This window comes from Falco biarmicus, chromosome 2, assembly GCF_023638135.1.
Source record: "Falco biarmicus isolate bFalBia1 chromosome 2, bFalBia1.pri, whole genome shotgun sequence".
In the NCBI taxonomy this organism is placed as follows: domain Eukaryota; kingdom Metazoa; phylum Chordata; class Aves; order Falconiformes; family Falconidae; genus Falco; species Falco biarmicus.
The window spans coordinates 58,330,542-58,352,866 of NC_079289.1; the positions used below are offsets into that span (position 1 = coordinate 58,330,542).

Sequence of the window (22,325 nt, forward strand, 5' to 3'; positions counted from 1 at the left end):
CCCTGCTATGGGAGCCGTGCTGCAAGGCTGTGGTGGTGTGCTCAGCAGCACTCCAAAAGCCACCCAGGGATCTCATCCCTGCGATGGTAACAAACTCCACTTAGCACATCCTTTATGGGGGAGGAAAAAAACCCCAACAACAAAAAAAGCACTATGGTTCAGTTCAGCTATGCAAACTTTGCTATGCTGCCGCATCACATTTATGGTTTGACTAGCCCAGGTCAAGCCTGGTTACTAAAACGCAGGAGTGAAGCCACAGCTTGGTTGTTCTCCCTCGTTGGTGTGTGTGGTTGTTTTTTAAAGCCTGAACTGATGGACTTGGTGACAAACTACCTGGGACACCCCTCACTGTTGCCTTGGGGTACAGTTCAGCACCCCTGGGCAATCACCTGCTTCCCTCCCTCTTCTGTCCGGGATCTCCCTTCATCACTGCAGCGTTCAATATTTGAGAACAACACTGTGTTCAGTAACAGAAGAGCCCAGTTGCAATTTGGAAGATCAAGTGTCTTCTTGTTTCATGGTAAAATAAAGCACAGTGGCAGGAATTATCCAAAAGCAAATGAATATGTTCCAACTTCAGGTCGTGTTGCATTGCAGTTGCATGCATTTGATAGTATTTTTTCAAATTGTAACCCCAGCATGGTCACAGTCTTAATAAAAAAAGGGAAAAGGAAAGCAAGCGGCACAATGCTGGGAGCTGCAGCAAGCTAGCAACGTCCAAACTGGGACATCACCGAGACGCACAGAGGACCCGTCTGTCACACAGAGGGATGAAAAGGCTTTCACACCAGACCTTATAAGCAAAACGAGGCATGCCAGAGCGGCTGCTGGGCAAGTTTAACCTGGCGTCGAGTCATCTCACAGACACACTGAAGCATTTTCGGTAACCCCAGTGCCCAGGGCCCGCTTGCTGACTGACAAAAGCCGAAGAACAAATTGCGGCACCCACACCCCATGTGAGCGGGTGCTTTCTGAAAGGTGCCATTGCCAGCGCAAGGACAAATTTGCCCTGCTCCTTCAGGGGAGGGGAGTGAGGATGGCTCCCCTCACTGATAACCCTTAGGTGACACACCTCATTCGCAGAGCTGGTAATGTCTTCACAGACATCCCTCCTGTTAGAGGGAGCTGTACACGTTATTTCCATTTATTTACCTCGGGGTGGGTGGGAGGGGAGATGCGGTGTTTCAGCCCCAACAAAACGCAGAAATAGCAGGTGACACCATGCGCCTCCCCTCCCCCCAACAGATACATACCCCAAAGGGCTAAGCCACCTGAAGTAGCCCCTCTGAACATGGGCTAGCTAGCTCCCTCTTAAAAACAGACCCCATGAACGACCGTTTGTTTTATCTGTGAGCATAAAACACTCAAAGTTAGTTTAAATGGGATAAAAGGCTGCCTTTACTGATAGGTAGGGGGGAAAAAAGGTACCTTCATAGTTCCTGGGTTATTTTTCACGCTGTACCACTTATCCCCCATAGTTTCTGCAGGGCAGAAGCAGTTGTTGCACTGTTTGATGGTTTCCCACGTTTTGCCCTCCATCACTGGCTGGGCAGAGCCTGCCTCACCCACAGCCTCTGGCTGGGCTAGGCACCCAACACAGAGGGGCACATGCAGCTCCTTTTGGAAAGAGGATCATTAAACAGTGTATTTCAAGTTTGAAAAAATCTTTAAAAACAGAATGGAAGTAGAAACAATCTATTTTCTGCTATTTACTCTTATTTTAGTCAACTGTTAGATCAGGTCAGTTATCCAAAAGGGTAACATTGCTGGCCAAGAGCATCATAATTTAAAATACTCAGTAGCAAAGCAGTTTCCCCCTTGGTGAAGTGAACAGTTTTTCTCTGTAACGGTTTTCCTTCATTTACTGGCAAACTGCTTTCACTTATGGAAAAAAGACCGTGCTGCTTCCCCCCCACCCCGTATTTTACCAGATATACTTCAGTGTAATTTATCCTTCAATGACATAACTGAGTTTTTTTGGATGCAGCTCGTTCCCTCACAATAAAAAGAACATTAATATTCAGTCGGTCTGACTCCCTTTTATAAGAAAAATCATTACCTTTCAGACTGTGTTTTGAATAACAAACACAGATCCTTCAGGAAGAAACTTGTCCCAGTGGGGATTGAGAAAGGATCAGAGTTAAGCACTGAAACATGCAATTAATTCCCATTAGGGGATTAGGCCACTCATGTTCACTTTGAATCAGAAAAATGAATTGTGAATTAAATTGTTCACAACCAAGAGGTTACTTGTCAGAGTTAATAAGTTAAAAAATAAAAAGAGAAACCTAAAATGCACATAAAAAGCTCAATAGCGAGTGGTGCATCTGTAAGAAAAAGATACGCTTCATTTCCATGAAACAAAAGCTCTGTCCCTACTGTACAGCTGGAGATAAGCTTCCAAAAAGTTTGCATGGAAGAGCGTTACCACTCCTGAAAGCGGTGAAAATGAAATACGTGTTTCTGATGGTGCAGCAGCCGGCTATTCGGAAACGTTTCTGCTGTAAAGAAACGCACCCATCATCCCAGTGCAGGGCTTAGAAAATTCAGCACCGCCACAAGACCTCGCTAATCCAGGTTTGGAGAAGTTTCTGATTTAGCATTTGAGTAGATGGATTCAGCAAGCAGTACAAATGGAGGTGGAGTGGGAAGCCAAAGTTTCAGCCACAGTTTGTGCAGAGCTGTGGCTTGGTGGGCAGGTGGTCCCCGTCTCACCGCTGTGGACCACAGCCACCCTGGCGCTCACACGGGATGGGCTGGGTGCAATGACTTCTTCTACTGAAAAAAAACCCCAAAACCACAAAGCCAAGCCCAGAGGACCCTGTCTGAGGCATGACTGAAATAAACTTGGTAATACTATTTTCTGAACATCGCTCCATATAAATAAGACATAAAATCCCCTGTGCAATAACGCTGGTCTCCTGTGCAGTGTGTTTTGCGTTGCAGAAAGGCTGTTAGATATATTAGCATAATTTCTAGCACTCACATAGCCTGGGCTTTCAAAACATTTTTAGCCACCTTGTGGCAGGAGAGTAAAGAGCAGAATTTTATTTGAGGGTCATTTCACAGACTTCCACCACAGCTGAAAAAAGTAGTAAGTGGCATCCCTTCGCTGAATCACCAACAAGAAGTTGCTTTTTCTCATTAATCCAGTTTGACACTTCTTACTTACACTAAACCACCTAAGAGGAAAAGAAAACTCACCACAAACCAACCAACCTCCCCCCACCCTGACTCTATACTGAGAGTATTAGCTGCCAGGCCAAAATAAAGCCATTCAGAAGGTACTTTCATGAAATATTCATGCCACAATCATTAAAATTTAATGGCATGGGGAAATGCGAGTGAAATCGGTATGTCATCTTTTCAAACTATTTCTTTTAGCTATGAAAGATGACCTGCCGAACTGCTCGTGGGATCAATTACTAGTTGCTTCATTATGCGAGATGCAACGATTGGGAAATAAAATAACTATTTCAGGATCACACAGGCAGAAGGTGCTGTTGGTGATGCAAAGAAGATTTGCCTTTTGTCTTGTCTGAAACCATTTCAAATCGCTAGCAATTCTATTGCATAGAGAAACTTCATTAGATTGATTTTCCCTAAATAAAAGTGGCTTTTAACCGGCACGGGCCAGCAGCCCCGGTGGCCAGGGCTGCATCACCGTATCCATGGCTGCCCTCGCCTACCGACGGAGTTTCGGGTCAGGGCTTTAGTTTTCCCTCTCAAGACCCAACAGCTCCAGCGTGGTGAGAGAGGGCTGGGTGGCCACGGGGCCAGCCGCTGGCTCATTCAACACACCAACAGACGAAGCTGAACTGCTGCAGCCAGGATCTTTGCTTCCAGGTTGTGCCCAAAACACGACCTCGCTTCCCAAGTAGCAGCAGCCTCAACAAAAAAAATCCTTTCACCACAATTCAGACAATTACAGGATCCTACCAGTTTCTTTTGAAAATAAAGCAAGAAATAGGGTGTGCGTTATGCTGGCTCCAGGGCTGTTTGCGGTCATGGTAGCAGTGGTTTTGGATTTTATTTTGTTGAAACTTATTTTCCCAGCTCAAAGTATCCATTTCTCTCCCTCCATACAGTAACATTGTTTTCCCTTGAGAAAAATTCTCTGCGTTGGCTCAGTGACCAGATATAGTTACACATTAATTCTTCAGAAGTTTCAAGAAACTGTAGGAAACAGGTGAAAAAACAAAATGCCTTGAACTTTAAACTTGAGCCCAGTCTGTTTGAATGAAGTGAGTTTTAAGGTCACTCTTCACTCAATGCTAACTTTCAAGAAGGACTAACATGCCAGAGAGGACTCCTGGGACCGCATCCTGTTGGTCCTTTGATGCTTTCATTTTGTTGCTTGCTATTTTCTTTATACCAGAGACAAGGGCTTCCTGCCTGGGCCGACCCCTTTCCAACCTTGCTGAATACCTCGGAAAAAGTTTATGGCAAGACACCTTTCTTACATTAACCACAGAGGCACCAGTGAAACGATGGCTCCTTTGAAATCAAGAGGTTACGGTCTCCTCGCAGCGGTCGGCTGCTCAGAAACTGAGAGGTGCTGGTTTGTGAAAACAAACAAAAGTATTAGAAGTAACCAGTGCCACACTGGACGCTACCGGGCACTACCTGAAATGCCATTTAACCTACTTTGCAGACACTTTTCATTTCACCTCGGATAGTCTACACCCCCAAACAAACAAATATGCTTGCACTTAAGCTGGAGTATCTTGGAGGTATCTTGGAGTATCTGCCAGGAGGCAGCACGAGGATGCCCTCCCCTCTGGACAAGCATCAATCACAGTGCTGCTCACGTGCCTCGTACCCACTCGACATCGCAGCAAACATTTGCCTTTTGTCTGTCTGAAACCATTTCAAATCACTATCAATTCTATTGCATAGAGAAACTTCATTAGATTGATTTTCCCTACTACCAGAAAGAATTTAATTCCAGAAGTGACTGTTAGAAGGAGCTACAAAGACCTCCCAAGTGACAATCAGATAAAACCATCACATGCAAAAAGATGCTGAGGATGCAATGCAGAAACAGTTGTGAATAACATCACCGTTAGATTAACAGACTAAATTTCTGGACAGTGCAGAGACAGGAGAGGATTGCCAGCACAATAGGAGGACAAGAAAAGGAGGATAAGAAAAGGAGGATGAAGAAAACTGAAAGTCAGTGGATGTGGACAAATTGAATTGGGGGCAAAAAAAACCCCAGTTGTCCCCCCAAGAGAATATTATATCAGAATTATTAAGTATTGACTGTTTTGTCCTAATATTAAGGAATATTGTATGAGCCTCAGAATATTCTATCAAGGTCTTGCTACCACACTTCAGAAACCTGTGGACTACAAAACTAGTTAGAAAGCGCTCAGGGCAGAGCACTGAGTCCAGGACTGTTTTTTTGGGGCACAGACTGACCAAGCAGGAGCTCAAACAGGAGCTGATGAGATGGGGCATAATCACCTACAAATATAGGTAGAGGTTTTATAAAAGAGACAAGTGGTTCTTCACATACGTGAATACACAGCTGGCCAAAATTTCTGCATGGAATAATTAACATGGGTAGAAACAGCTTTCTAATCATCAGAACAGACAGGGCATGAGAACAGCCACAGTAAGTCACCATAAAAAGGCTTGAAAGCCCAGTGTCCCCTGTCCAAGGGTGATCAACAGAGGACACCTTAGCAAGAGTGCAAGGCCAGGACAAGGCAACAGTGATGCACTTCCAGACTTGGCTCCAGACCCTTCCTAAGCCAGAGGCGACAAGTGCTGTGGTGCATAAAGGCCCCTTCCTCCTGCGAGCTGGCATGGCTGCTTTCGTGGACAGTGAGGAAGGGCAGCAGCAGCCCCTCGCCTCACCTCCTCATGGGTGCAGGAGACACAAACTGCTTTGGGTTTTTTTCCCTGCCACCTGCTCACTTCATCTGACAGCTCCTTCTCTGAGTCAGGGCTCTCTGTGCACTGCCTCAGCACCACCAGATACTTTTTCAGCTGACAAGTCCATGTGTATTTAACAGAATGGACACTGCTTCTTTCTTGCAATCATCTTTGCCACCTCTTCCTCTAACTTTTCAGGTTCTTTTTTGAGATAGGGAAACCAGAACTGAAATATTTGAGAATGGATAAACCACAGATTTATACAGGGATATGAGGCATGTCTCCTGTTTTGTTCATACTCCTTTTCCCCAATGCCTTTTGAGCTATTGAGGAATGGACTAATGTTTCAGAAGAATACAGTGATAACTCAACCATCTTATTCTTGAGTGGCAACCAGAGTGAGAAGTATTTACTGAAAATCCAACAGTATTGAAGCCTTGAAAACTGGAGCCCTTGGAAAACAGATATTTGTCCAAACTATCATGGATGCTACAGTTAATCTTGCCTTCGGGAAAGGTAGCAGACTAGATGGCTTCTCAAAATCCCACTCAGCATGGTATGTCCTTGTGCTGCTATTTCAAGTACCTGACAATTCATTTAAATGACATATATAGAAATGTCTTATCCTTGCATCTTCAGCATAGATGCTTAAACTGTTACATCTACACAAAAGGAAAAAAAACAAAACAACCCCAAACCGGAGCATTAACTTTAAATGCCAGATTGCTGTTACAAGAAAAAAGTAGAAGAAACCTTTTGATTGGGCATCCTTGCTATGCCAGCCCTGTTCCTGGTACCGTTTCGGATGCTACCGTGAATTTGAAGTGGTTTCCATCATTGACATGCAGAGCATAGCCCAGGGTTTCAAACCGCCTACATCCTGAAACTCAGGACACAGCCTGCAGCTTGGATGGGTTCCCCGCGAGGTCAGCACACTGATTTACATGCCAATACCCGGAGCGGTCAGTTCACTGTTTTGGACCAAGAAGAGCATCCCAGGGCCTGCGAAACACGGCAAACACTTTGAGTACCTAAGCATGGGAATGTATTTTTCTACACAGAAAAGATGGTGAGAGAGAGAAGGGGAAAAGAGAAAAGATGGGGTCTTGGGCGAGATCGCGAGGTGCCTTTCCACAAGGGAAATGGGGGAGCGGCTGCACAATGATGCTTTGTGAGGAGGGGAGACGTGCCCAGGTCATGGCACAGCACCGTCCCCTCATCCCTCAGGAGTGCGACTGAGCCTGGAAAGGAGATGTTAAATAAAACCCCATCATTCAGCCATGGCAGCCTCGGGCCGGCAGGAGCCTGTGGCTCCAGAGGCCATCTTTCTTGTGCCTTTGCTCCAGTGGCACGGAGGTGCCACAGCACAGGGCTGCTGGCGAGACGCGCTCTGCCCAGGCGGGACTCGGCAGGCCCCCTGCACCCCGTGCTGCCTCTCAGGCCTCGAAGTGTGGCCGGCTGGGTGAGACGGCAGCTGGACACATAGCGGGAGGCTGCTCCGGCCAGTGGCTCTGCCGGCAACAGCTGGATGGCTCACTGGGATGAGCTGAGGAGCCAGAGCCTTGGAGCACCGTGCAGAGGGGTCGCTGGAACGTGATGCTCCTCAAACCTCGCTAAAACCCAAACAAAAGTGCAGGTGTTCAGGGAACAAAATCTGCTCTGCTAAACAAGCCAAACCAAAAGTCCAGGTGTAAATCTGGGAACAGCATATTTCCTCCAGAAACCACCTACCTACTCCAGTGTGGACCAGCTACTGAAACACAAACGTCTGACCAATGTGGCAGAAATAAAGTGCCAGGAAACCTCAACAGACTGGTTTTTTTCAGCCTGTGATTCCCTGGGAAACTACAGGCTGCTTTTAAGGGCCAAGGAAAGGTAATTCATACGCATTTGCAGCATCCAGGTATATACACACAAGGATTTTTTTACACCGAGTCATGCTTTGCTTGTAAAGTGTTAGGGGCCACAGAAAAAGAGAGAGAAAGGTTAAAACCAGCTGTATTGGAAGAACCACCAGATTTAAACACAAATGGTATTTTAAATATTCACCCAGAAAGGGTAAAGATGGTGCAGGGTAATGGCTAAGCATGTTTGCTCTTCTGAGGTTTGTAAGGGGTAGTGGAGCATAAGGTATACCTATACCCATAGACTATATACTAACATTAATGCTTTTTTATGTGCATGCATGCCACTAGGTAGCATTGGAAGAAGGAGAGGCCCCTCCCTGACACTTGGAGGACCACAGCTGAGGTTACTAAGGGTGCACAAAAGGAAAAGTGCAGTATTCATATAACAAAAAGGAGAATTGCAGAATCACTGGTTTACAGCTACAGCTCTGAAGCTCTGGTCTGGAGACAGCCGTTACACACAGTGGAAAATGTGAAAAGATGAAAAAATTTCAGCAGATCTTTCTGTGATACACAGAAATATTCTTCTTCCACTTTATTTAATTTATTCAGGTCAAGTTTTTTTAAAGCTAAGAAACATACTATGGGGTTTTGGGGGATTCCCCCCTCCCCTTTATTTAAAAAAAAAAAAAAAAGAAAGAAGGGAGGCTTGTACCGTCTTTTCAGTCTATGAATCAAATTTGTGGAAAAGCATAATATTTAACATGCGACACACCAGTAACAAAATCAGCTCAACAGGCTGCCCAGGGAGGTGGTTGAGTCACCAGCCCTGGAGGTATTTCAAAGACATATACATGTGGCACTTTGGGACACGGTTTAGTGGTGAACTTTGCAGTCCTGGATTAATGGCTGGACTCCAGTCTTGAAGGTCTTTTCCAACTTAAATGATTGTCTGATTTCATTCTATTCTAATTCACTAACTGCAGTTATTTTATTTGCCTAATTAATTAAATGTATATGCAAGTCTTTCTTTGATAGTCGATGCATGTAGTTTTATTTAATAAAAAGACTTCTTTTAAAGTAAATTTCAGCTTGCAGCTCAATATAAGTAAAAAATAAAACCCCAATCCACATCTCAGGAACAAATCTTGGCACCATTTTCTAATATAATAAAAGGTAAGAAAATACAAACCAAAACAGAACACCAAAACAAAACTACAAAGAACCATGAACAGATGTACATAAGTACTTCTCTCACACCAAGGCATACCACTTCTGTTTAGAAACTAGTACCAAGTTTACTACAGAAAAGATAAAGCCACAGATTATCATAAAAAGAAAAATAATGAGTTATTTCAACTGTCCTGGTCTTGAATTTTGTTGTCCAAGAAAGACTTGCAAAGTCCTGCAATGAAATCTGAAACATACCTCCTCCTTCGTCAGCTGGGAAAGCATCCTTATCTCAAAGCAGATCAGTAAATGTATTTACTATTTTTCTACACAGGAGAAACAAATGCATATTCTGGGGGCACCCAAAAAAGCCTGAAATGGCACTCAGCAAGGCACCAGAGTAATTGCTTTCAGATCCAGAAAACGTACTGACCAGAATCTCAAATATCCTCCCTGGCTGGTAGAGTCAGAGATAAGCAAGAAGACAAGAAATTCCCAATTTGTTTGTGCGTGTCCTATAAGGATGTGTTGAATGAAACGCTTACTTTCAGGTAAGGAGTAGTTTGGTCTCTGATGCAGAAACAGGTTCTGTAGTCTGATGCAAAAGTTATCACAGGTCTGTATTTACTGAAGAATGAGGAAAACCAGCTACATAAGCCCTTAAATCTTCTCCTGGAGCCACAAGAAATACTGACGGAAATAATTCCATATCTCTAATTAGATATACATTGGCAATTGCAGAAAAAGGTACTTTAGTTTTATGATAGCACATAGAATTTAATCTAACTGAAGGCCACCTTGGCAGTGTCCATGATGCCTGGAAGGAAGCCTTACTGAGAGGCATCTTAAACCGGAGGTCTGGCTGTAATAGGAAAACGTTACATAATACTCATCTGAATTATATAGACATTTGTATGAGACAGAATTATTTACAAATAAAATATTCACATAAATGAAAATAGCTTTATACATGCTGTGCACCTCTTTTCAGTGACCTTTGAGAAGGAATGTCTGTTACTAACTTGATTCTGTTCTTTCTTTATCAAGTACTGGAAGTAAATGAGAAGGGGAATAACATGCAATGCGGTTCTGAGCGCAAAGAAGCCAGACCAGTATAATTAAAATGACTTCCTTCTCCAAGTATAACACAATGGACTTGTAGTCAATTTAATAAAATTAAATAAAATACTTTATTTAATATCTCCAGACCAAGCCATAGGGAAGAACTGTATATGAATCAGCAGTTAGTTAAGGGAAGATCATAACAGACTGTATTAAAATAAGGAAAAATTAGCACAGACAGAAGCTATTGGTCATATTCCTCAGGAATCAATGTTCTTTTATTTATTAGTGGTCTGCTACAGCAAGCAGTTGAGTGCCTACCTCATCTGTGCGTGATGCATCCTGAGGAGGACTGGTTCATGCTACAGACATATTAGATGGCCTATGAATTATGTAATTGAAATAAGATGGCTTTTAATGATACAAAGTGCAGAAACTTACGCTTAGGGACCATCACAAGAACTTCTGGGGACTCATCATTGAAGGCTAAGAAGGAGCCACAGAATATCTCAAGCTGGAAGGGACCCATAAGGATCATGGAGTCCAGCTCCCTGCTCCTCACAGGACTGCCTAACACTAAACCATATGACTAAGAGGTTGTCCAGATGATCCTTGAACTCTTGACAGGCTTGGTGCCATGACCACTTCCCTGGGCAGCCTGTTCCAGTGACTGACCCACCACCCTCTCAGAAGAACCTTCTCCTAATCTCCAACCTGAACTTCCCCTGACAGAGCTTCATTCCGTTTCCTCATGTCCTGTCGCTGGTCACCAGAGAGAGATCGGCACCTCCCTCTCTGCTGCCCACCTTGAGAAAGCTGTAGACTGCAATGAGGTCACCCCTCAGCCTTTTCGAAGCTGAACAAGCCAAGTGACCTCAGCTGCTCCTTGCAAGCTTTGCCCTTGCTGCTGCTCACCATCTTGGCTGCCCTCCTCTGGAATCACTCTAATAGTCCTTCTTATATTGAAGCACCCAAAAGTGCACACAGAACCAGTGCGGTGCAGAGTGGGACAGTCACCTCCCACGACCAGCCAGCGATGCTGTCCTTGATGCACCCCAGGACAGGGTTGGCCCTTTTGGCTGCCGGGGCACACTGTTGACTCATGTTCAACTTGCCGCCAACCCAGACCCCCATATCTCCTGCAGGGCTGCTCTCCAGCCTCTCGTCCCCCAGTTTGTAGGTATAACCAGGATTACCCCGTCCCAGGTGGAGAATCCAGCACTTGCTCTTGTTGAATTACATAGGGTTGGTGACTGACCAGCTCTCCAGTCTATCCAGATCTCTCAGTAAGGCCTCTCTCTACCCTCGTGGGAGTCCACAGCTCCTCCCAGTTTAGTCTCGTTGGCAAACAACGTACATTTGATTCCTGTGTCCAGCTCATTTATAGAAACATCAAAGAGCACTGTCCCTGAATCTGAGCCCTGGGGAACCCCGCTGGTGACTGGCCACCAGCCTCATGTAACCCTGTTTACTATAAGTCTTTAAGCCTGACCCATCAGCCAATTGCTCACCCAAAGTATTGTGGGCTTGTCTAGCTGTGTGCTGGACAGTTTATCCAGAAGGATGTTGTGAGAGAAAGTATAAAAAGCTTTGCTAAAAATCTAAACCCACTACATCTACTGGCTTCCCTTGGTCAACTAGATGGTTGACCTTGTCATAAAAGGAAACACTCTTGTATATTTTGAGTGATCACAGTATGAAGAGTGAATGAAACCAAGCTGTAAGCCAGGAGAAAATAATACTCAAGAAGAATCATGCTTATTTTGCAGTCCTCAGAAATTCACATGCTTGTTTTCCAACCATTCCCATTCAGAGATTTCCCTCTTCTCACATGAATGAGCACATGAATGTTGGAAGTAAATACCAGCACAGGACATCGTCCTTGTCAGCTACAAGAGACACCTGTGAAAGCCACCAAGATGACATGGTTGTAAGAGGGTAGCGCAACTGGAACAAGTATTTCAAGGAAACACTGGAGACATGACAAAGGGTATCAGTCAAATCTTGTTTAGAAAAATCACAAGAATGTGACCTCATCTGTACTCAGAATGAACAAGAAGAGGTTCAACAAGGGCACAGATAGGAAAGTTGTTCATTTCCTTGATCACTATTTTATAGGGTTAAAAATAAAGAGAAGGAATACAAATACAGGCAAATACAGGCTGTGTATTTTACAATTGTGTTAATTGCATTATCTTGGGGCAAGCACCTATTACGTTTTTTCTGCAGCTACAGATGTCTGTATTTAATGATTTGAAGGTGGTCCTATGTGCCTAAAAGTTTCCTATATTCCAGCACCAGGTAAACTTGTGAAGGATTTTACTTCTACAAACCAGGTGGTTTCCATCTGCAATATGTTCCCGCATCATGACAGCATATAGAGTAGCTGAACAAGCATGTCCTTTTTTGATAAAACCAGCATTCTAGGGACATAAGTCTTCCAAGTTACTTTGGGTGCACATCAGAGCAAACTCACATACTTTAAGGCATTCAGATATCTAGGAGAGTATTCAACTACACCTACCCAGCAATCTAGACTTCGTGCTGGGAGAAGAGGCACAGAGGGAAGACAAGGCGGTATCGCAGTAAAGAGTGTTCTGAATGCCTCAAGCTAGAGCTTAAGCAGTCAGTTTGGGACTGGAGCAGAAACCAAACAGAAATAAAGTATAAATCAGCATATCTGCCAACTAGCTTCAGTATCTCCCCACAACCACCTCCTCCCACACCTCAAACATGAGACAGAATTATGAGAAAAGAGCATGGCTAGAGTGGCTACATTAGTAGTAAGAGCAGACCAAAGGGGACGCACCGATCTCAGCGGGAACAGGGTTACTGCCAAACTAGTATCTGCTGCCTGTACCGTGGGTCATGAGAAGTGACAATGGAAACACTACATTCGCCCTTCTCCAGGGTTTGCTCTGAAATGAGAAAACAATACATACCTGCTGCAACGGGCTTTATTTTATTTCTCTGCTTTATTGGGATCCCATCTTTCCAGACAGGTCCCAAATACCCAGTACTATGTAAAGTATCCTCCAGTTCACTTCCTTATGCTTTACTTTTTCCAATTTCAGTGTCAATGAACAGGATGAGTAGGACAGGAAGAGCAAGTTCTAAGACTTCTCTATCCTAAGTGAAAAGTTTCTTCTTCCACTGGGATCAACAGACATTTTCAACACATTCCTCCTCTCAGCACAAACTGATATATAATATAACCCCAACTGCTGTTCTTGTTTAGCAACTTTCCTCCTAATTTAAAGTAAATTTATAACCACCACTTATAATTTATTTTTATGCCACAACTAAAGAGAAGAGCCCTCACTAAATATCACGGAGAAGTCAGTACCACGCTTTAAAGACAGACTGCTTCCACTGAAAGGTCTTGGCTCACAGCAGCTACGGTCTGTGAGTTTAAAGTAGTACTGTGTGAACAGATGTACACCATCGCATCAAATACATTTTGCAATGGAAAACTGAGATCTATCACTGCCTTCCCAACATCACTGCCGCCTCCCTCCCCCCCCCCCCCCCCATCATGCAGTACAACAGTCCCTGGTCCCTGGTAACTGCCAGTCCCCAAATACAGGAATATGTTATTATTCCGAAACCTGTTTCACTCAGATTTGACAAAAAGTATCTAGGGACATTTGGAAATCTCAGTTAATTTTACTTCTGCATTCTTCAGTAATGCTAAACAACTAAAGAAAAATCAAATAATATAATCAGAGTTACACTAGATGTAAATCAAGAAACAGTGCATTACTTAAGACACAGAAAGAAAAGAAACTGTAAAAGCATTTAATTTGGCTTTTTGATATGGCTTAAAAAGACAGGTAATGAACAAATCACTTCTGATTTTCAGCAAGTGAACATTTCTTTTAAAGTAAGTAACTCAAATTATCAAACTACAAGCCTTCACTAGTTCACTGTTTACAACACAACAACTACCAATTAATAAAGGCATGCTTCTGAATACATAATGCATTACATTTTTTACTTTCAACACCTGGTGTCACCAGAATAACGCCGTATATTTCTAAAATGCTCAGCAATTGTATATGCAGGTGCTTTGATTTTAGGGCAGTAATACTTCAAAAGAAGTGAAACTATAGACAATTATGGGAAGCAATGCACACAGACAATTTGTGGTTAATTGATACATTATCAGCTAACTGACCATGACAGGTCATTTTAAATATGAAACTCAAGGTGTCTAAAAGCCTTCATCCCTCAGTCAAGGTCAAAAAAGGCCTGAATCAAAGTGAAAACTCTGCTGTATCTCTGTATTTTGAGCAAGCTAGATCCTATACCTGTTTTGCAAAAAGGCTTTCACTGGTGACTTCCGCTACATCAGAATTTAGCTAATTGCAATCAATTTTTGTACTGCCTAATCACTGCTTTTCAGTCCAGTCTAGGGCTGTATTAGTTTGTTATTATGACGGTTCCACCAAGAATATACAGAGGGCAGTGATTTTGATTGACTATTGTTTGGAGCTCCAAGACACTAAATAAAAAGTTGAATATCAAAGAAGATTTAATTATTGTCTGTCTCTCCTTCTTTCCACTCTATCAGCAAGACTAAGCCAATAAAAAAATTGATCAATTCATGGAAAATGCAGTCAGAATTGGTGACCCTGTATTTCATTAAAGTAATGAGAAAGTACTTGTATATACTTGCTTTAAACTTTAGATAATGGGCATAAGAGAATGAAAGCTTTCTCAGCTTTTGATGTTTACTTCAAAACTCAAACTGAATTACAGCAGGCAGTTAGATCAACTGGTATAAGATTTAAGTTGTGCTTTGGTTTTTTGTTGTTGTTGTTTGTTTTTTTTTTTTAATACAGCTTTTCAAATAAATTAGTGAAAGAATCCTAACTTTTGAAAGAAGACTCATGAGCTTGTTATGCAACAAAGATTGAGAATACTGTATTATAACAAATGAATGCAATACTTCAGAATCAAAAGATTCTGAAGTCTCAATTTTGGAAGAAAATTCTGTATCAGAAAACAGAGGAAGATGTGGTCAAGATATCTGTAATTCATTTCGTAAAAACACATTCAGACTGACACTTTCCTTCCACTAATTATGCTTGAGTTTTCCACAGCAGACTTTCCAAAAGTCGTATTGTCTTTCAGTATTTTTTCAGTAAGATATAGGGACTTCCATTGGTATGAGTTTTCAGGTTTTAGTGAAACCATTGTGGATTTTAAAGCTGGGACAGAAAGGCTAAGACTGATACAGGAATTATTTTCAGGTGAACACATGCCTAGGATCCGTAGCTAATGTTTGGAGGAGTGTGCTCCAGCAAGGCACTTACTATGTCTCAACTGATTTGTGGGGGCAGCTTTTTGATGACAGAAGATAAAATCACCTAAAAGGAATACAGGCAAGCAACACAACCTTGAATACTGCTATCAAGTAACATAACCCCATATAAAGAAAAAAAAAAAAAGTAATAGAAAACAGAAAGAAAGCTGAAGCCTGAGAAGAGGGATGCTGAGTCATTAATAAAAAGTAGCTCTTCTCCTAATTGCTTGATTTAAACAGATGTTAACATAAACAAATAATTTTTAAAAGAAACTGCCTAAGTCTGGTGGGCTAACAGTTAGACAGGTTTTACATGCATGATTTATGTAGTATAACACCACCACTTATTCTCTCCACCTTCTTCAGCATTTCAGAACAACAACAACAAAAACAAACAACAAAAAAATTAAAACAAATGCCAGAAGTTTTCTGTAAAACAAAGTGTCAATTATTTTAGGACTCCCTAGCTCCTCATCCCTTTTTAAAAGGTAAAAATAAAAAAAACCCCACACAACAGTTATTAAATGGTCTTTCTCCCATTTTCTCCCAAAAGATAGAAGCATTCAGTGGTCACTGAATCAGAATGTGCTTAAACTGCACATGAACAGGAGCAGAAGTACAACTAGTAAAGTAAAACAGAGGTCAAAAAGGTTTGTCTAGAGCTGCTCAGCAGAGCAGCCTGACATCTCCTGCCCGACCTGCGCTCTGTGGAAGAGGTTGAGCACCTTTTCCAATGTCAGTTGCTGTGGAAGAAAGAAGGGATGCAGACCTTATAGTAATAAAACCTAGTATTTAGAATACACACAGAAGTCGTTTCTGACAAGATGTGCAGGTGCTGAAAAGCAATCATTTATCTTGATCTATACTAGTTACCTTGATCTTGGTAGAACTTTTGACATTGTTGCTCGTATTCCCACAAGCAAGCTAGAAAACCATGATTTAACAAGAACTGTTGGTATGTAGGTAAAAGACTGTTTAGAAAGACTATTTAATATTTACCAGAGGCTCATCTCAAACTGGATATATGTACAAAATTTGTTATATTCATTCCAGTAGCAGGGAAATGCTGGTAATGAAAATACTCAAAAGATGCAGGTAGTATCACAATGCAAAAGGCTGTGGACAAGGCTAACGAGACAGTTGCAAGCCCCTGCACAACCTCTGCTCTGCAGCAGCTGTTCAAGTACAGCCAGTGCAGAGTTCTAAGATTAGCCAGGAATAATCAACTATATAAACAAAATCTGGGGAAAGATTAACATAGCAGCAGTTCTGCAGAATGAGATTTGGCAGTCACAGCAATCATGAACTCAACATGAGTCAACAACGAGGTACTGTTGGAAAAAATATCCAAATGTTTATGTACAAACTACTGCATGGTACGACATGTGAACATCATCTCCTGCTCTGTTCTGGTCACAAACTGAGTAGTATATCCAGCTTTGAGCACCACACTTCTAGAGAAATCTGGTCAGCTGAGCAGAGAGGGGACAATCACCGGTCAGGAAACCACAGCCTATAGAGGGAGGGAGGGGAGGGAAGAACAGAGAGACTGTACTGTATTCACTTATTTTAGAGAAAACAGGGCCGTGCCTTTAAGTATATGAAATCATATTGTAACAGAAAAATAGAGACTGTAAGCTCATTTCTACATCTACCAGGACAGAAGGCCCAACAAGCTTAAATTCCAAAGACAGACACTAGGAAAGGTAAGCACAGTGCCTAGGAAGAACCTAGACCATCCAGGAAGGCTGGGAGTCCTTTATTACTGACTATCCTCAACTGCAAGTCAGTCAAACCTCTATCAGAAGTATCAGTACTACTGCCAAACTCGCCTTTTGCCAAGGAACTGCATGAAACAATCGCAGCTCTTCTTTAAAAAGTAAAAATAAAAGGCTCTTTATTGGTTCATACGCTATGCATGGAAAGGAGCGCTAGACTCATGGAGACTGTGATGAACTGATTCTGTGGTCCAGTCATTAGACTCCCACTAACTCAAGAAGATTTCTAGATCCCACTCCCTGCATGTTTATAGATGGTACGTTATGCAGTTATTGATTTTTGAGGTCTATTTCCCCAAAGATCAATAACCCTGAAAAGACAGAATGAAACGTTGGATTCCAACCCACTCCCACTCCAGACAGCTGCCCCCAGATACACTCAGGGATATAATCCTGAGGCACTACACTGAACACGCTCTGACACAATGAGTCTTGCATTGCTTTCTGCATGGTGATCCAGCTTCAAAAGGCCAAACAAGACCAAATGCTCCTAAGAGAAGTGGGTAAGAGCCCCTGGGACAGAAGGCATGAATCTTTCTGCTTTCTAGGAGATGGCACAGTCCAAGACAGCTGTTAGCCCTGACACTGGCTTTGGCTGTATCTGACACACACAAGGCATGTCTGTCTAAAAGGCAGAGCAGTGCCAGGCCAGCTGTACATCTTCGGCCGATAAAAGCACTGAAAGAAAGCAAGTGCGGGAACAACCTAGGACTGTACCGCCACCGCCTCAAGAATAGCTGCACAGCTCACTGTTACCATTCCCTTGCTGAAGCTTCTGCTTCTTAGGTAGAAAGCTACACACACTTGTGCCCTTCAGGGTTTCTAAGATAGCCATCCTGGTTTGTGTACTGTATGTAAAGGCAGCTATAAATCTGAATCCATAAAACAAGCCTCTTGGCTTTGTCTATTTTTCTTCTCAAACACTGTCTTCAGATCACAGATATAAGACATTTTAATCCCAAGTAGTTCTGAAATCATTGCTATTTATTACAGATTTTTAGAATATAAATTACATTTTATTTATAGACATATGCTTTATTTGTTCTATTGATAGCAAACTGGTAAGATAAATCACTTTGATACAGAATAACTGAAAATCTATACTCTCACACAGTTTTCCTTCAAGCTGTCAATGTTGCAACTTTAGGCAAGTTATATTGCTATTTTTCTAGACATACAGGAAACAATCTTGCACACGCATTTGCTCACAGACTGTTTTCAGCGCATGTGATCTCACCAGAGCTTCACAGGTCAATCGTTACACATACACGCATACAGGTATAATCCAGAGCAATGCCATAGGTTTATCAAAAAGAACAATGTAAGCTAATACATGTTTCTTGGAAAGATAGTTAAGTGATTATGTCATGGTACCTCAGACAAAGGTTACATCTGCAGCAACTCTGCCCACAACACAGAAATAATCAGAGCTGGGATCCGAGAAGAGCTGTCTAAGTAAACACTAAATTTGTGCATGTGGTTAACACTGTGGAGTTTTTACAGATCATAAAAGTATAAGATTACTTAGGGAATTTATTCCTGCTAAGAGACAATAATTAAGGCTAACAGTATTTTAATTAATTGATAACTAATTGGATAATTAATTAATCTTAAGGCTGTCTGCTCCACTGTCACTGAAAATATTTCCTAACACTTTTCCCTAAACACACTCCCAAAGCATCACTACTACCTAAAGTAAAAATCCAGCTGATAATGTAGGTGGGCTGACCGGGCCTCATGGGCCAGCACAGAGAAATGGAGAGGGGTGGGGGGGAATGTCAAAGAAATAATCTATCCCATATATAATCTCAAAAATTAGTCCAACAGGTTCATTTTTTACTTGTCTGATGTGAAACCAAATTACCTGATTTGGCAAGGTCATGAAAGACAAATTAGCCTAAAGGCAGTATCACCTCCTCCTTCCTTCTAGTATCATACCTATCAGGTCACATGTCTGCTGCACCACTCTGCAGACCACACTTACAATCAGGTTACATCAACATTGATGGTCAACCACAAAACCCAATAAAAATTAAAACATATTTGATGAACCTAAAACTGAAAGGTCAATTGTGGACCATTTTTTGCCTGTCATAAAATTTACAGCACAATGTTCTTCTATCAAAAGAATAACTATAATTAACAAGATTCAAAACTGAAATTGATCATGTCAATGAATACACATTTCCTATATTCATAACATGATTGTGATAACAATAAACCTCTGCTAAAGGCTGCTGAATTATAGATCTTAGTTGAGTTTCCACCTAAAGCAACAATTTAATGGGACTTACAGATAAGAATATGACTACAATTTGACAAATTAAAGAGATTGAATAATTGTTTTGATATACAGAAATTAGGGAAAAAAACAACCTTCCCTGGGTTAGTAAATTCATTGTGTACAAAATCAAAGATACTTGATGCCACCCATTAACGTAGTAAACTGTCATTAGGTATACTTAATTAAAAGCTACAGTAACTACTAGCACTAAAAGAACAGATTAGATGAGCAGATGGATCCAGATATAATTTGACCTAAATTCCTTGATATTTTGACAAGGTACACAAAGGTAAATATAAACAAGAATAGAAGGGAGAGGAAAAAATAGCCTGCCAGTATATCTCATTAAGAAGCCTCATATAGAAAGATGAAAAAACACAACTTTTCTCTCTCTGCTCACCTGTTTGCTTCTCTAGGATGTTTTGTTTCTGTTAAGCAGGTTTCCTGAAGATTCACATAACTACATGAATAACCACATTACTGAGAAATTTATTATGTCTGGAACCACCATCAGGAAATAAGGCCCACTGCCTTAGGGCAGTTTAATCAAAGGAAAGAAATCATTAACCTAAAATATAATGTCAATTTCTTAAATGTTGATTTTCTTTTATGCTCATTCTCTCTTAAATTTGACTCCTGTTAGAGAAAACAGTTAAGAGAGCAGGTTTCTACTGCAGAGCTGGCAGAAGGCAAAGATTCTTCCTTCTGACCCCTTTGTATCACCTTCCCCAAACACACTCTTCCCAACCAGATAAAGTTCCTAAGTGTATAACTTTGTATTGCTTTTCATGTTTGAAACGAGCTTCAGAAAGCTTTGCTAAGATTTGGCTGGATTCATATCCTCAAAGTTTTCATAGTCAGTATATTTGAACTACATCACAGCAAGCACTGCAGCCTTGCAGCAGGTTAGTGGTTTGATGTGTGAAACGTGTATGTGTATGGTAAGTGTCCTGCTGGGATTTATTCCCTATGCAATTTTCAGCCAAGGCAAAATTAAGCCTGGGCCCCCACTCCATAAATTGCATCGAAACATTTCTCTCATTCATATAGTTTCTCAGTTATTTATATGTTTTCCTAATATAGCGCAGGCTCAGTCCTGCACAATCCCATCTAAATTTAATTTATTCTCCTGTGCCCACATCCCAACGTAATACTTACCAAACAGTACCTCCACATCTCACAGGCAACACAAGACAAAGCAGCACTCAGCGCTGCGCTAAGTGATGTAGTTTTAAAGCACTGCTTCAAAGTATACGTTGCCACACTCCATACATGTGCTGTACTCCGTCCCCTTTCAGTGAAAATACTACGCAACACTGAGCTCAGATTCTCACTTATTCTACAGAAAAATCTAAGTTTTGATGGTTTCACTAAAATATAGCCCCAAAGAAAATCAATAGGAATTGATATACACTCTTGAACATACTTAAACGTTGACGTTAACTCCAAGATTAATTTTCCACCTAGTAATCTCTAGTAATCTTTTCCCTTCACTTTTCTAACCTCTGTAGGCTTGTTGCATCCTCCTTAGAGTTATTCCTTTGCCCACAATAAGTTTAGGCTTAAGTTGTTCTTCAAATCACAATCTTCCTTGAGCACCTGTGCAGGCATGCAGTCAGGAGCATAAGGGAACCTAATGCCTGTATCCTCCTTCTCCTCCTCCCTATAAATCCAAGACCATCACACCCGAGCCGACAATCATGGCAAGTAATATTTTTGTTCTTCATCCTTTATCTGATCACCTGTTTCCAACTGCTATTGCTTAAAGCTCTTCTTCAGTTGCTCCCAATTTTTCCACCCACATATTCTGATAGAAGGTCATATCTGATCACGTCCTATTGTGAGATTAGATTCAATTTCAATAATAAAAAAATCGAATCCAGTAATTTTCTCCTCAGTTTGTTACTATGGATGCTTATGTTACTAATCTCCTTCTCTAGCCTACTAATATTTCTCTTCCTTTTCCACAAGCTTTTCACAAAACCTATGAAGGATACCCATTTTTCCCCAGACTGAAACACTGACAAGAACCTGTTGTCCCGCTGCAGAACAACTTCTTCTCAGTCCAGGTGAGCCGGGTTGGGTAAATCCGTACAAGAGAGCACAGTTTGGCATTCATTCCACATATTGCCAGGGTACAGCCCTGTAAGCCCTTGAGCACAGGAAAATAAATAAAAAACAGAAGCCAGAAAAACGTCATCACAAAAGAGGGGCAGGAGTTACTCGGGAGGACAAATAGAAGGCTGGATCCTAGCAGCTCGGAGATGGACTGCATGGGGAAGAGCAACTACACTGGATCTTCCAAGCTAAAGTCAGGGAGATCACAAATAAGGGGCCAATATCCCTTCACTGGACACCTGTAAAGATATCGACACAGAACCAGTTACTTTACTGGGCAACTTCTTCCAATTGCACTTCTGGAATTGCAAACCTCTTTTTTGAGCCTGCAAGTTTGCTTTCCTGCGATACCAGTTATTTTGTAACTTCTAGTTTAGGAATTGCAACTACAGATGTTACAACAATGGTTAAACAGCCTTGAACGCTTCCCTTCAATTGTGAAGCACACACTAAGTGCTATCAGCATCTGAAATGTTTTATTCCAGCATCCACAGCGAATTGTGGGTCATGCAATTACTTAAAATAACTTTAAAAAGACAAAGCTAAAAAAAAGAATTAGAACAGTTAAAAAATAAAAAAACACCTCCACTAGTTAAGTGGATTACAGCTCCAAGTGGAGTCCTTTATGTACTTTGGCCTATCAACCTACCACCTCCTGCTACACCAAAACAACTAATAATTTCTTCTAATGAAGTTATTAGCTAATGTAATTCTGTCATGGTCTTACTCTCATAACTAACAGGAATCCCTTGTTCATCACTAGGTCTAAACGTCATCCAAAACCACCACAATCACCATTCTTCCAACACAAAACCAAGATGAGACCCTTACTTCTCACTCACTCCTTACAGTCTCACTTCCAATATCATTTTTCT

The 22,325-nt window shown here is 41.7% G+C and overlaps 1 protein-coding gene across 1 annotated transcript in view; it reads right to left on the bottom strand.

Moving 5' to 3' along the window:
* The window catches only part of GGACT (gamma-glutamylamine cyclotransferase), a 31,957-nt gene that overhangs the window by 4,081 nt on the left and 5,551 nt on the right, over window positions 1-22,325 (bottom strand). The gene's annotated exons all lie outside the window — the stretch shown is intronic.